Source organism: Rissa tridactyla, chromosome 3, assembly GCF_028500815.1.
Source record: "Rissa tridactyla isolate bRisTri1 chromosome 3, bRisTri1.patW.cur.20221130, whole genome shotgun sequence".
NCBI lineage: Eukaryota > Metazoa > Chordata > Aves > Charadriiformes > Laridae > Rissa > Rissa tridactyla.
The window spans coordinates 5023312-5038012 of NC_071468.1; the positions used below are offsets into that span (position 1 = coordinate 5023312).

At 44.9% G+C, this 14701-nt stretch overlaps 1 long non-coding RNA gene across 1 annotated transcript; it reads left to right on the forward strand.

The window, feature by feature from the left end:
* Window positions 1–1770: 1770 nt before the first annotated feature.
* LOC128907886 (uncharacterized) lies at window positions 1771–14269 on the forward strand. The gene is made up of 6 exons (XR_008465778.1): window positions 1771–2196; window positions 3861–3937; window positions 8849–9014; window positions 11143–11281; window positions 11924–11982; window positions 13386–14269. It is a non-coding gene; the product is annotated as an uncharacterized LOC128907886 (long non-coding RNA).
* The last annotated feature ends 432 nt before the right edge of the window (window positions 14270–14701 follow it).

Below are 14701 nucleotides of genomic sequence, written 5' to 3' on the forward strand. Positions count from 1 at the left end.
GGGGAGAGGAAACTCAAACCCAAAGGTTATGTATGTGCTGCCTTTGAAAGAAGTTAAGGGAGAAGTAGTACGTACGGTACCACAAAAGGTGGTACTAATGCAGAAAAGAAATTCGTTCCTGCTGACTTACTTGAGGTTGTGGGGTTTTTCCTAAGTTTGGTTTATGTGAAGGTACACTGTAGTCAGACTCAAATTATTGCACTGAGGTTACTCAGTGACATGGTGGACCTGTGACATAAGATACGAGAATAAGGAGCGCTCGTGGCTCGCTTCCACTTGAAATGCTATGAACTAGTGATGTCTTTACATCAGAAAATGAAGCACTCGTTTCCCCGGGGTTAGGATGCCTGTGTCAGCACCCTGAGAGTACTAAGATGCTGGAATGTTCCTGCTTGGCCTCCCCTGGGCTCCCACATGGCCCAGGACCCCATTTCAGCCCTGCGTGGGACCGTCAGTCCCTCATCTCATAAACACGTGCCGTGTCATTACAGTCCACCATCAGGTTCAGGTTACCGAGGGCTCAGTCACAATCGAGCTCCTGCGCATCAGACACTGCGGTAGCTGATCCTACAAGCCCTGCGTGTGGCAAATGCAGGAAGAAAAAAAAAAAAAAAAGAAAAAAACCAAACCCAACTTCTTTACCTCTCTTCCCTTGTGGGGTAAGAGAAGTGGCATTGCTGGCATGTCCTGCAGGCCGAGAAACGTGCACATGAGCAGTCACCACCACGCAGCCAACATGCGCTTACATGTTAAGCCACAGGAATGTGATTATGAGGCAGAGCTTTTCATCGGCTTATACTACAAAGGCAAAATGCTGCCCCCACTGAAGTCGGTGGCAAAACTCCTGTTGGCTTTGACACGGCCAACGCTTTGCCCTTCTGATCGCCGGCCTCTGAGCCCGCAAGCCTGGCTGCGGAAGGGGCAGTTCATGGCTTGCCTGTTCCAGAGGGTTGGGGAGCTTTAAGATTTATTGGTTTTTTTTTTTTTTTTTTGGAGGAGTTTGTGGCAGCGCAATAACCACGGAGGCCAGCAGTCAGGGTTTACATTTTCCATTGCAAAAGCTACTTATGTTAGAAAGCAATACACAGGTAGGGGCTTCACCGGAGAGCGTTTATGGATCTCCCTCTCGTCCAAATGTATGAATTATGTTCAAATAGCGTGGGAATGGCTTGTCCCTAAATTCTGGTAATAACAGCTGTGAAGAATACTATCTCGCCAGTTGTACTCCTCTCCCTGCTTTTGTTCCCTAGTAGCTTGCAAAAGCAATCAGCATCAAATTTAAGGTGGGATTTAGGCTGGGGATTGTGACTTCTTAATGTGAAAGAAGGCTTTGAAAACTCAGCCTTAGCAAACAGCAGCTAATAATAATAACAGTAATAGAGATAAGTCGATTCGTATCTCCCCACCCAAAATATTTATATAATGAATTAGTTAATTGTATTTTATCTTCTTCTGATGGGTGGGTTGCTAACCTTTGCATTGCAGCCGACCCGGGGGAGCTCTCATGCCGCCTGATGCCAAGAATATGTGTTATTTCATATTCTGTTATTTGCTTTGGGTTTAAGGTGGTGAGAGCAAATTCCCCTGCCATCAGCCCTAAGTGGTTTTGCGGTAAGTCTTTCAGTTCTCGAACATCTCTTAGCGGCGGGGGGCGGGGGGGGGAATCCCTTTATCTGCTTTTTGTAATTCAGACATTTACCATGTATCTAGAGAGAAGCATTTAAAAAAAAAAGAAAGGCAAGCCTAAACATTAGAGCGTACAAAAATTAATTCTGAGTGTCGTTTTATCTGCCTAGTTGGGCCTAAAAATAGCCTGTGGGAAGGAGGACCAGCAGCCTTGAGTGTCTGGGGCAATTTGTATCAATTATTTCCCAACGTACCAGTCACAAGTGAAAGCCCTTGCCTGCGTGCCTCCATTAGCCAGGTGTCAGAGCTCTCTGTTTCCATTTCAGGTTTTTCTCCGGGAACAGGAGTGTGTGTGTGTGGGGGGGTGTGTGCACCAAAAAGCACTGAGAAAGAGCTGAGGCCTTGGCTGATGCAGGAGGGTGCCCAGAGCAGCTCCACAAGAGAGGTTGGTGCCTTCACTCCTCTGTCATCACCAGTCCCTGAGAGCAATCACCACCCACCAACAGTTCCTCGAGATAAGACTGAGCCAGCTGGGAGAAGAAAGCCTTTGATAGTTCCCTGCCTTGCTGAGTAAGTACGCCGTAACAATAACACTTTGAACTTTAGCAGCACCTTTTCATACCAGGGTCCGAGTGCTCCACAAACATTCATTCCCCAACCCTCAAACCACCCATTTGAGGAAACAGGTGGCTGGTTTTGTTTGTTTTTTTTTATTGTACCACTTTTATAGGACAGATCTTCCAAAGAGCCCAGCACCCATTTTGCCTGCACTGGAGAAATTATTTTCTTTGCCTGAAAGAACTGCGGTGTCTGGGTCGCCACTTCAGATAACCATGGCCAATATCAGTAACGTCTACGCAACTCCTGCCCCAAAATGTTTACATCCTGGACTTCTGCAGGTGTGCACGTGTAAAGCTCAAACACTTGTAAACTGCCTTGTCTCCTGCTTATAACCCTCATGAGCCTCCTGATGAGAATTTTGCTGACAAAGCAAAGTTTCATCAAAACCACCCGAGTTTTAGTCAGGCCTTCCTGTTGTCTGTAGCTATTTTTTTTAGCTAATGGAAAACATCACGAGAAAAGAAGATGTATTTATTTTGTTCATCAGAACTGTCTTCTCTGATGCTATTGTACTTGCAGACAGAGCAAGAGCATACTTGTCGCAATTATATGCAAGCATATAAATGAAAAGAGAGATGCTACATCCCAGATAGGCATTGTATTTTGCTTTGGTAAAGCATGCAATGGGATTAAACTTTGATTTTCATCTGCTGTCTGCTTTCTCGGTGAGAAAATACAGTTGAGGCCAATTCTGGAGTTGATCTATCTCTATGGAAAGTTGATTTTAAAGTGGTGCCAAATGTCAGTGAAGAATCACAGTTAAGGTTTCCACGCTAATAATAACACTGTCTCATAGGGAGGGTGAGCTAAGAGTGCTCTCTGCAGCCCAGAGGACAACATACATGCCTTCCAGTTACTGGTCCATTCGGGGAGTATACACACTTTCTTTTCTGTAAGGACACCATCTGTACAGGATTCACAGTCTTCAGCTCTGCCCCATGTCTGGCCAGAGCGTCCAAAGGGTAAAAAGCCTTTAAGCTTTACGTGGGGTACAGCATTTGAATCCTGCTCCAAAGTAGAACAATCCACTTCAGCTCTCATTTCTCCCGATGCTACTGAAAAATCGATGAATCCCCTTGGCCTGTTTCATTATTGGGCGCTGTAACTATGTTGGTTGCTCTTGGGAAATGCAGTTATTAGCTCTTCCTGAAGTACGCCAAAGTCTTTGGTCATTCAAATCCCACGAATTCAAGGCATATAACTCATATGCTTGTTGCAGTGACCCTGATCTCTTAAAATTGAAAAGTAAACTTCAAACATACAGTTGCTTATCCAAGCCAAACTTCTAATCTTTTGAGATTTACCCATCACAAATCATAAGTGCAGAGTGGAAAAAAAAGGGGGAAATGCAGAGTGATAGAGCCAAGCTAAAAATCTGTCAAATATATCATCTCTTCAAGTCAGGCTGGACTAATGTGGAAAACGGGAGACAGCCTGATGATGGGTTGAACTTCCTTTACTGTGTACTCCTGGGAGAAGAGCAAAAGGCACCAAAGACTGAATTAAAAAGAGAGAGAAAGAAGAAATAGTATTAAACTGTTTGAACAGTCTTTGAACTGCTGGAAAGGTGTGCCCTCCAAATCACTTTCTTAACTTTTCCTATAATTCAACAGCTGCAGTTCTCCCAGTTCACATCTCGGAGCGGACCAGCCTAGGTGACTGGGCATGTAAGAATAACACTGATGGGAAGGTATGTATGGAAGGTGCTGATCTTTTTGTCATGTGTATAGGTATGTAATCATTTGGCAGATAATCTCCAGTTTTGAAAAGACAGTCATTCATTTCAAAGCAAAGACCAAACTTACCGTTGACGTGAAGCTCTGACCAGCTTATAGTTTAGCTTTAGTGCTCAAAAAATCCTCATAATTAAGGCGAGAGGTACTCAACTTGTGTACATCAGCGTGGCCTCAACTTCCTTGCAACTCAGACTGCAGTTGAGCATCAAGTACTGCAGCGTACGTTTGTCCTCTAACTGAGCTGCTCTGCCACTGCCACCGAAGGGTGATTGTCCTCCCTCTAGACAATCACCGCATCGATAAGGCAACTGGAGGTGAAATGATAGAAATCAATCTGCCTCTCATTAGTGAGACGAATAGAAGTACGCCGGGGAGAGGGATCGATGAAAGGGTGAGAAGCCGCGTTAAGAATCGGGCAAAAGAGGGATGAAAGAGGGAAGCTAATAGTTTTCAGATAGTTCAGGATAAACCCTGGAGCACTTCTGGATAACAGCGTCTCACAGGAACAGCGTTACACACGCTCTGAGTGCACAAACTTCTAGATAAAACGAGTTCAGGGAAGATGTCTCGTCTCGGTCTCTGAAGTGAGGCAGGTGCCTTTATGTTTTCATAGATTTCATAGAGTTTTGAAATAAGAACCACACATTTTTCATATAATGAGCATCAGGGTACATAGGTGTACTGAGACTGTGCCACTGAACGTGCCAAACATTCTATAGGTATAAGATACGTGTGTGTTTATACTTGCCTGTGCTCAGACACACACACAAGTAGCACATTTACAATTGCATGAGAGCCACTTATAAATATTTATGTCCCCTTTTACTTCTAGGTAGCATATTCCTGTCTTTGTAGCCCAAATTACTTGCAAGGAGCAAGAAGTGATTTGTCTATAAGCAGGACCTGGAGATGAGGAAACTTTTCGCTCCAAACAGGGTGACAAGCGTATGGCTGAGGTAGCCCTGGAGCAGCTGGTGTGGGCACAAGGAACGGTATGGCTCTGCTGCTGGGAAGCCACTTGTCTCAGGCCGAGCACCTTGTGTCTTTCACAACACAAATATGGCATTGCTGCTGCTGGGACACGGGCCAGCTCATTTACATGCGGTGCTCAAGAGACGGAGGAAAGGCAATTTGCCACGACACCTTTTCCATCTTGCCTGCCTAGCTCGCTGCCGCAGTTACAGATGGCCAACATTTGTGTCTGAAACATTTATCTTGCAGAACATAGACTTTGGTATAAAAAAAAGTATTTAGTGCTGCAAAATATTTCCCTTAAATTTAAATTTTCGTCTTGTTTCAATTTTTAGAAAACACTTTGAAATTTCAGATGTTGTTTTTTCTCCTTTTTGTCACCTTCCTTCTGTCTCTCGCTCTGTTTCTGAACACAGTAGAAGTTTGCCAAGGTTGGAGGATCTGGGGGGAGGTTCTCTCTTCCCCCCCCCCCGCCCTTTGTAATTATTTAAAACTTTATCTGTACTGTTAGTGAAGTGCGTTTCAGAGTTTGGCTAGCATAGATTCTCAGCGTCCTACCACACCTCCCCATGAAGTAAGTACAAAGCAATTAAAAGGTTATAATAGTCATCTTTGTTTCTCCTTTACCTGCTCTGTCAGTTTTCTGAAGCTTGCAAAATTACAAAATGGATGTAAAAACACAAGTAAGTATTTTTTGAAAAATTTGGGCGTTGGGATTGCAGTCAGTGGCAGATGGAAACTATTATTGGGAAAGAAAGAGAGGTGAAAAATTTTACAAATATTTTGGGCAAAAGAATGCACTTTGTCCCAATTTGAACTCTGAAATACAAACAACTTCAAAATGGATTGAGTCTTTAGAAGGCTCCACTAATTATCTCTCCGCCTTGTACGTGCAAGTTGAGAGCAGGGTCTTGACAGGCTTTGGCTGAAAAGCAGGGTTTCAAGTTCACAAGAAACCAAGAAACCTTGTCTTTTCACAGTTGGGCTACCTCCTGAGTCAGACCGAAATGAGCAGCTTTCAAATTCCTGGTGAACTGGAATTTCTGAGAATATTTTCTTATGAATACCCCAGAACACGGTGCTTCTAAAATAAAGCCTGTTCCCTCAGAGCTCCAGATTCCTAGGCCTGCAGCAGCCCTCAAGGAATCAAGATGTACATGTCTTGCTGTGGAGTGTATTTGAGATGTACCAGTTCATTTTTTGACAGGATTTGTTGCCAGGCTCGGTGGCAGCATATAGAATTCCAGATGAGCTCCTTCAGCACAGTAAATCTGCATTTTACAACTTCGCTTTGCTTTCTTCAAAAAATGGAGTGGCTGGACTTGGCTCCTCTCTACTTAGAATAGTCCAGATACCTGATTAAGGATTGTGTTAGAGATTTTGAGTAATTTCAAGGCTCGCACTGAAACCTACGTGTGTCTCAGGCTCTTTCTTTTTTGTGGGCGGGTTTGCTGTTTCGAAGTGACACAAACTAGTTCAGGTCCTGCAGAGGTACTAGGCGAAAAGGGATGGATTCTGCACGTCCTTCCAGGAGGCTTGCCACTTCAAGGAAAAACCTTGTTAAGATAAAGAGAGCATGCATCTGATGACAAGTATTTTATTCCCGTTGGGTACGTGCGGAGAAGCGTATCCGCTGTTTGGGAACGCAAGTTTAAGATCAGGCTTCTAGGTGGGTCTTAACTGTGACACTCACGGATGAAGCTCTTTAAGAACAGTTCTAGAAAGCTGCCCTTGCGTTTCTCAGCGTCTGAATGATGGTTATATACTATGTGTACAAGGTGGCTAATGGCCGCTTTTGCCAGATTTTTATAATTTGTGGCTATTATAAGCAACTGACGTGGTTTTGGTCATCCGTGTGGAGATAGGTCTGCCTCTTCCCGTGGTTACGTGCGTCGAGCCGAGAGCGCCCGGGCTTTGTGCTGGGTTGGGTTACGAGCGCAGGGTGGTCACCCCGCAGGGCAGCGCGGGAGGAAACGCAGAACAATCGGCAGGGAAATCCAACCCAAAATAACAAGCTGGCCTCCACGAAAGAAAGGTCACTGCTTGAAAGCCACTATTTGCGAGCAAAGGGGGGTGGTGAAAAAAGAGCGAGCCAAGGAGACTCAATGCCTCTGCGGTTCCAAAGAGTTCCTTTTTGTAAGCAAAACAATGCAGGAGAACAATGCAAATACTTGCAGTGCTTTCGAGGCAGTAGATTAATTTATTAATTTTTTTCTTATAGAAAGTAAATTGGAACTGCTTCCATAAACAATAGGCATTGGCTGCAGAAGAAAGTGTGAGCTTTTGCAGAGACTTAAAAATAACCAGGAGCAAGGAGCGCGTTGGCAAAGTGTTCTGTTTTCTCAGAATAGTAGGGGAAAATGCGATGCAGCTTCAACATTTGAGGAAGAGAAAGGCTAAGAAAGCAGATTGGGAGACATAATGTGGTAAACTTCAAATCTGCACAATTTTGTTCGAGAAGCCAGTGTTTGATAGGTTACCTCACGATGGGAAGAGGGAAATGGATTGCAGAGTTTGCCAACTCCTTCCCCAAACATGTAAAAGCTTTCAAAATATTGTCTTCCAGTAGACCAGCTTATTCCAACAAATCGTACTGCCACGCACCGTGTCCCAATTCAGTTTGGTGCTTAAAGCTTGCCCGTAACTGAATATTCATGAATTCCAGGCAAAAATCACGGTTTGCTGTGTTCTTGCAGTGCCTGGCGCTGGGTGCAAGAGCACGGCACGGAAAAAAAAAAACCACCCCAAACCCCAGCGCATTAACCTCAGCAGCTTTAACTTTTTAAAGGCATGTACTTTGCTTTATCTAGCACTTAACTTTTTTTTTTTTTTTATGTGGGTGGTGTTACCTGATTCCTGACCTCTCTAATTACGCTAGTGCTAGCGTTACAGTTCTGCTTCTGGAGAGGGCTCCGGTACTGGTAAAGCTGATTTGATTTTTCTGAATGAAAATAAGCTGCCCGGCATGCCCCGATATATAGCAGTAAAATAGCGGCTGCAGTAAAGAGGATTTGGTGCTTTAAAGCAGCAATCTTTATTATAGCGTGGGTGAGTCTTCAGTGAGGTAATAGTCGCAAAAATGTCAATATTACAGCCAAAAGGCCTTTATCAGATGTTGAGAGAAAAGAGACACTGATATTTTTGTGCTGCCTATCTGTGTCGATAAATGCAGGTTTAATTACTCCGTATAGCTTTCATTTGGACAAAGTGGCTGTACGCTGCTTAATTTCCTTCTCCCATTAGAAATAGAACGTTGCTGAGAAAGAGTTGGAGTTTATAGGTATTTCAATATTAGTGTCCACCTTCCCTGTCCCTTGCGGTCTGTACATTTTAATTTTCCTTTGGCTTTTGCACTTGAACTTCTCTAGAGTTCAAAATGACTTAAAATGACTTTTGGGATGTATGTTTTTGTCTTGTAAAGCTTCCTGGCAAACTGCTAGCCTGCACCAGTGAAAGCTCGCAGCAACTGGCTGTCGGAACCTACCCCATCAAGCTTTAAGCAGAGCAGGGATGACCGTAACTGGGTTTCTTTACAACAAACCTCAGAGAATTCAGTAACTGAAGCGGTTTCAGAGCGTCCCTCCTGTGAGGGGGTGTTACACTGCACAATCGGCTTGAATCCTGTCCCTGGCTGGTCTCCTGGGCACAGCAGCCCTTAAATTCAGGATCCTTTGGGCCCCTCAGGTCAGCAGAGAGGTCTCCCGCAGAGTCCCTCCCTTGGGTCTCTCCGGACGGACACTCTCACGCAGCCTTCTTTGGGAAACAGCAAGGAAACTGGACTGTGTAGCTGTTAGCAGAAACTTTGGGTAGACCTGCTCTGTCAAAATTTGGGATTCAAGGGCAGGCTTCAATGGCAATGCTAACACAGTCTAAATGGCTCAAATCTCGTCCAGGCTGGTACGGCATCAAAGACCGCCTGAGCTGATGGGTGGGTGCGCACGAGCCACTGACCAGAGCAGCGGTACCAACCCAGGACCAGACGGACACCTTCTCACAGCGTGGATGGAGACCGAACCAACCCCAGCACATGGAAATGGTCCTCTGCAGCTTAACAGCCAGGTAAATTGTCTGGAGGCTAATGAGTGTGTGCCCGATGTAATCGGAAGGCTTCCAAACCTAATGATCTTGCACCTTCAGAGCTACAACGTCACTCAACTCTTTTCTCAGGCGTATAATCATCTCTCATGCAGACGATATACTCTGGGAGGTCCCTGACTGCTATGCCATGTGCATTAGAAAACCGGGCAGGTAATCCAACGCATGCGAAGAGGGCTGCAAGCAGGTAGCCATCGGGTAGTTTCTGAAGCCTAAGGAACAGGAAGAGATCCCCGAGCTAAGCAAGAGCAAGCAGAGTCGTACGGAGGCCTGCTCTTATGATTTAAGGGAGCTTTGGTGATTAACTGTGAAAGTGGGATAAAGAGCACTGTAGAGGAGACAAATAACTCTTTACGTAAGACATGACCCGGGGCACCATGCCAGGCTATCGCAGCCAGATTTGGAAGTATTCAGTGTTTTGTATATCACGATGGAAACTTTTGAAAAACAGACCTCCTCTTCAGTTCCATGTGAGTGACACCTGGCAGCTTGTCCGCTGCCATCGTGCTAACCCGTGCTCCTCTCCTCCCCTCCCCGCTTCTGCAGGCGCAACCCTGGAGGAGCCGATTTGTCCCAGGGGGCGGCGGTAGGTAGCACAGCTTGGGTCGATATCTCAGCAAGCGGTCCTCGGGCTCCAGCAGGACCCAAGGTCTCTGTGTGCCCCAGGACTGCTGGACAAGGGCCTCTCAAAAATGTGAGAGTTAATGATTGAGACCCAAGGACCTGTTGGTGGCAGCTTTGAGAACAGCAACGACTTCCAACCATTTCTTCTGTCTACACTTCCAACGCTTAATCAGTCTAATTACTGCTGGGCCTTTGCCCATCATGTTATGAAATGCTTCAGAGGTTAAAGAAAAAAAAAAAAGATCAAACTGTGGTCTAAACCTCAGGAGGAAGAAGGCATCTGTCAGGACAAGCTCTTACCAGAAATGGTATAAAGAATCCTTGTTTACTAAATCTTTCAAGTCTGTAGCTAGTTCAAAGACACCTCACAGTCCTCCTCATTAGAAGAGCAAAAGAACAACTGAAAAGCCCTCAGCCTGACTAATTAAAAGCAGTAGCTTTGCGTGCTGTGGTGTGGCGGGCATTCCTGTGTTGGATTTTATTTTTTTTTTTTTTTTTTTGCGTCTACCAATGGTAGAGGAAAGTTCCTTCCACGGTGATAATTCTGCCCCTGTATTGAAATGTGAACAAAAGGAAACTTTCTCCATTGGACTTGGATTTATTCCCGTCGTTTGTAAATAGTGTTAACATAGAGATAAAGCGTTGAATGAGTGTGCCATGAGTTACCATGAGTGATAAAAGATCTGAAGGCAGTTTGCTCTTCAACGTACTGTTTTTTCTTGAAGGTATATTCTTGAAGAAATATGTGAGAGCAGAAAAGAGTTAAAAAAAATAGCACTGCAGTCCCTTGCGCAGAAAATACGGAGGGGAGTGAAACATAGCTGACCTGTAACGCAACTGAGAGCATCAGTCAAGTGAAGAAGATGGAGCATTGCAGCAGCTCTTTGATTTTAGCAAACGTGGTAATAGTGGCAATCGCTATCACCCTTTTCCTGAGAACTGAGGTAGGGTTGGGGACAGTAACCTGCAGAGGCTTGAAGTTTCTTACAGTCAGGTCTCCCCCTGAGCCACAGCTGACGTGACACCTGCCCTGGGGTGGCCACCACGCACTGATTTCAGTGAGAACTTGTATATAATTTCTGCAGGGGATTAATTGCAAATTAATTCTTTCTACTTTTTGATTTCCAAGACTATCAGTTGACACTCACAGCCTCTCCAGTGCTCCCTGAGCTTTGTATTGCACCTAAGCCGATACTTGCACCGCCTGAATCTGGCCTGTACTTCAGCTTAAAGGAAAAGCTACACATTGCTTAAGTTTTGGAGAAATAGACTGGAGCGTTTAGCTGTAAATTTTTCTTGTGTTACATGTCTTCAAGGTTCATTCGTATTGTACTTTGCAAAAGTTCATAGCAGCAGCTATTAACAACGAGGTTGCTATTTATTAAAAACAATAGTGCTCTCAATTTTGATGGAAAAACAATGGCGGAGGGGTGATGATTACTAAATATAACTCCCACGTCTTCCCCAGGGCCTGGGCAGAGCGAGGTGGAGCTCGGCGGCGGAGTCTCCCTCGTCGTCTCATGGATATCGGCATCTGTATCACCTGGGGTCCATGGCAAAGCTCTTCCCTCCGGAGGCCAAGAGCTGAGTCTACAGTTTCAAGCAAGGTAATCGCCTTCCCGAGAAAGTAACGAGCGCTTCCTAAAAGCAGCTGTTTAAAATGGCCCAGAAGCAATGACAAGAATGTGGTTAAAAGTTTGGTCCATAAACCCGGCTCCTGCACGTGGCGGGGAAGAGACACCTTTTGATAAAACACCCGTCAGACGCTTTGCTGGTTTTTTTTTTTTTTCATGATTCACGTTTTCCTGTGTTCCCCACCTAATTGGCTCTTTGCAGAAAGATATATAGAGGAGATAAATTATGCTTATTCAGGGAGAGCCATATTTTTAGGCAGTTTAAAATGCAGAGGGTATGTTTTAAGGTCCGCAAAGACAAATGAGGTCAGAAACCAAGAGTTCGTACTGAAGTTTTCTGGAGCACTGATTTCTTCTGCGCTTTATATTAACTGTGCCCTGGGGTACCAAGCGGGCATGTTACAGGGGGTGGAAGAAGCAGATCTGAGGAAGGCGCTTTGGGTGCAGTGCAGTGCAGCACAGAGCTATTTTTACAGCCTGCAAAGGCTGGCCCTGCGCTACAAACTGGTCTGCTGTTGCCATCTGCTGGGAACACCCTCACGTAGTCAAACATGGTAAGGAAGAGCGTATCTGCTCTTATTACTGAAGTACTTGCGTCCTTCTGTGCTTTTTAAGGCAGGCTTTTTCCCTGGAGTTCCTGGACGATCTGCCGAAGAACTACATGTGCACCAGCGGTACGTACACGCGCACGCTGAGCGCACAGTGTCTGGGCAGCAACGGCACGGCTCTGGGGTCAGTTTGATTTCTTACCCGCTCTTACAGCACTCTGCACGGTAAAACGCCTTCAACCAAAACCAAGGCAAGAGTAAAACTACTCCTCCCTGAAATGCCTACTACTGGAGAAGCAAAAAAAAGTCATCCTTCCAAAGGAAACTTTCCGTCTTGTCTCTTGCCACTCTTCCATTCCCTTCGCTGCTGTACTATGCCCACAGGCCTCTCACCCGAGCTGTGCAATGCCCCTTCTGCTCACGTTCACACAAACTTCTACACAAGGAGAACGCCTAAACATCCTGTCCATCCCAGCACATTCAATCCAGAATTCATTTCTATTTCTACGCTATGTTTTCATTTCTTTCTTTCTTTCTTAAAATATCATGACCGGAGAAATACTTCTGCGGTCCACTCCTATGGGATTTTTTCAGAGGCATTGGATATAATTTCCTTCTCCCTTGGATAGCTTTTACGTACAATAGGAGTCTGCAAAAATCCTTTCCTTTTCTTAAAGATTCCGTGGCTAATCGTTCTGTGAAATGTAAGAGCACATAACATTGTGGGACAGGCAAAATCTCCGCTTGCTTGCAAGCGGCCTTAAGACAGTCAGGTTGCTGGTTGCCGCAGGCATTCTTAACACCGTGTCATCAGGCCCCAATCTAATCTACAAGGTGTAATTGCCATGGTGTTAAATCCGTTGCTGGTGGCTGATCACCTCCAGCTTGGGGGACTGCATGGATCTGAGCTGGTGCTAACAAAGGCAGGAAGGTTTTAGAAAACGTCTCCGCTGTTGACAGGGTTTTAAAGTCTCGTACTCAAAGTAGAAGTCAATGGGGTGTGAATCCATCCACACCAAAGCTGAGAATAACAGGACCCACGACTGTTCTGTCTCTAAGCTCCACTTACACTGCATGTGAAATGTCCCATAATGTGCCTTTGAATTCCAGAACAGGGATACTTAAGGCTTAAACCCTGTCCGGAGGTGCTATGGGCTGTTTTGGGTAGCACAGGGAATTGTCACTGCCACTTTACCAGGTGGAGAAGGTTTAAAGGCAAGGTAGCCCAGACCCAAGAAGAGTATTGGCTATTTTCATTGGCCTCTAGTTGGCTCAGTGGGGACGGAGACAACTTGTGCCTTTACGAGGCTTTTATTTAAAGAACCTCTATTAACCTTTGCTGTCAGAGCTAAGCATCTGCAATTATGCTGATCCACTGATTTCAAACTAACATACACCGACCCCAAACATCTACTGTGGCTTGTAGGTCTTCTCCTATAAAATAGCGAAGACTCTGCAGCTTCTCTGTGTCGTGCCCTACTTCTGATCCCTGTTCCCTTTTTTCTCTTTTACTGCTGCCTTTCCTGTAGATACCGAACGCTGCATTGACGCTTTTGTCGTTTGATCCTACAAAGAAAGCTAACGAATGGATACTTGCTGCTCAGTTCAGAAGAAGCGCCTGTGACTTGCTTTTACCGTCCATGCAAGGACTCTTTTAATCAATTATCTACCCAAAAGCTCTTGAACTACATCTTCAGGGCATCCTTCTTTCTCCTCAGATGCCTATCTCGATATAGCTAAGATGCATAGGGAAGGCTTAGAAGTATCAGCCCGTCTGCTGTTTTCAAGCTCCTACTCTTGTGCCGGGATGACAATGTGTTCAAATGGATTCTGACAGGCTTTCAAACGTCGTCTCTCCAAGCAGGTCTGTTTCTTCTGGTTAAAGGTTAAAGAAGGCTTTCAAAAGTACTCCTAGCATGGAGTTACTTAAGTGTGTACGTTGAAAGCGGCCTGCCAGCTCCTACGAGCGGGAAGTCCCTCGGGAGTTCATTGTACCACTGTTAAGAACTCACTGCTTAAATCTTGGTGCTGCCACATTTGCTGAATGTAAATGGACGGTCTAAAAATGTCCTTGGAGCTAATTGTGTGCCTCCTTTGATACACCAGACTATTACTGCAAAGGTGTTGGGTGGTACAAATCTACAAGAGCAAACTATCACCGGACAGACCTTAGAATGGTTCTTTCCCCAGCACTGTTGTCTGCGCTGATTTATCCAACCAGATTTTTGTAAAATATATGACAAAACATATATATGTTAAAAATATGTATAAATTGTGCCTGGCATCTTGATCCCGTTACAGCGAATCTAACTGTTCTTGTGCATAAGCAGTAAAGCCATAAGCGAAGGTCTAGGTGTGCAATCGGATATCACTCCCACTTACAAAGATTTAGCTGTTTCACCGAGCCAGCTGCTCAGAGAGGGACCACGTAGCTAAATAAAAAAATTCATAAGGTATATTCATTAGGTCTGCACTTCAAGCATGCTATTCTCACTGCCTGATATCTTTTAATACCTGTTATGGACGGGCAAAGGCATCTGCTCACGCTATTTCCACCAAATTTGCCTATCTCTGCTCCTACCACTGGATAATTGCTCTGGCTCTCTCAAGATGACCTTTGAAAAGATAGAATCTTTATATCCGGATGTAAGAATTTGATTCTGTACAGAAGATGTTTGTCATCTAAAAGAGGAGGATGGAAAAGGATAAATGATCGTAGTTTTGTACCTCCAAAAATGCAATGCCCCCACCACAACAAAATGCTACTTTCCGGCCTGGCTAAATGAAAGAGCTGCAGACATGGTGTTTCTTCAGGTTCTCATTTCCTGTAGATTCTTGTGCTGAA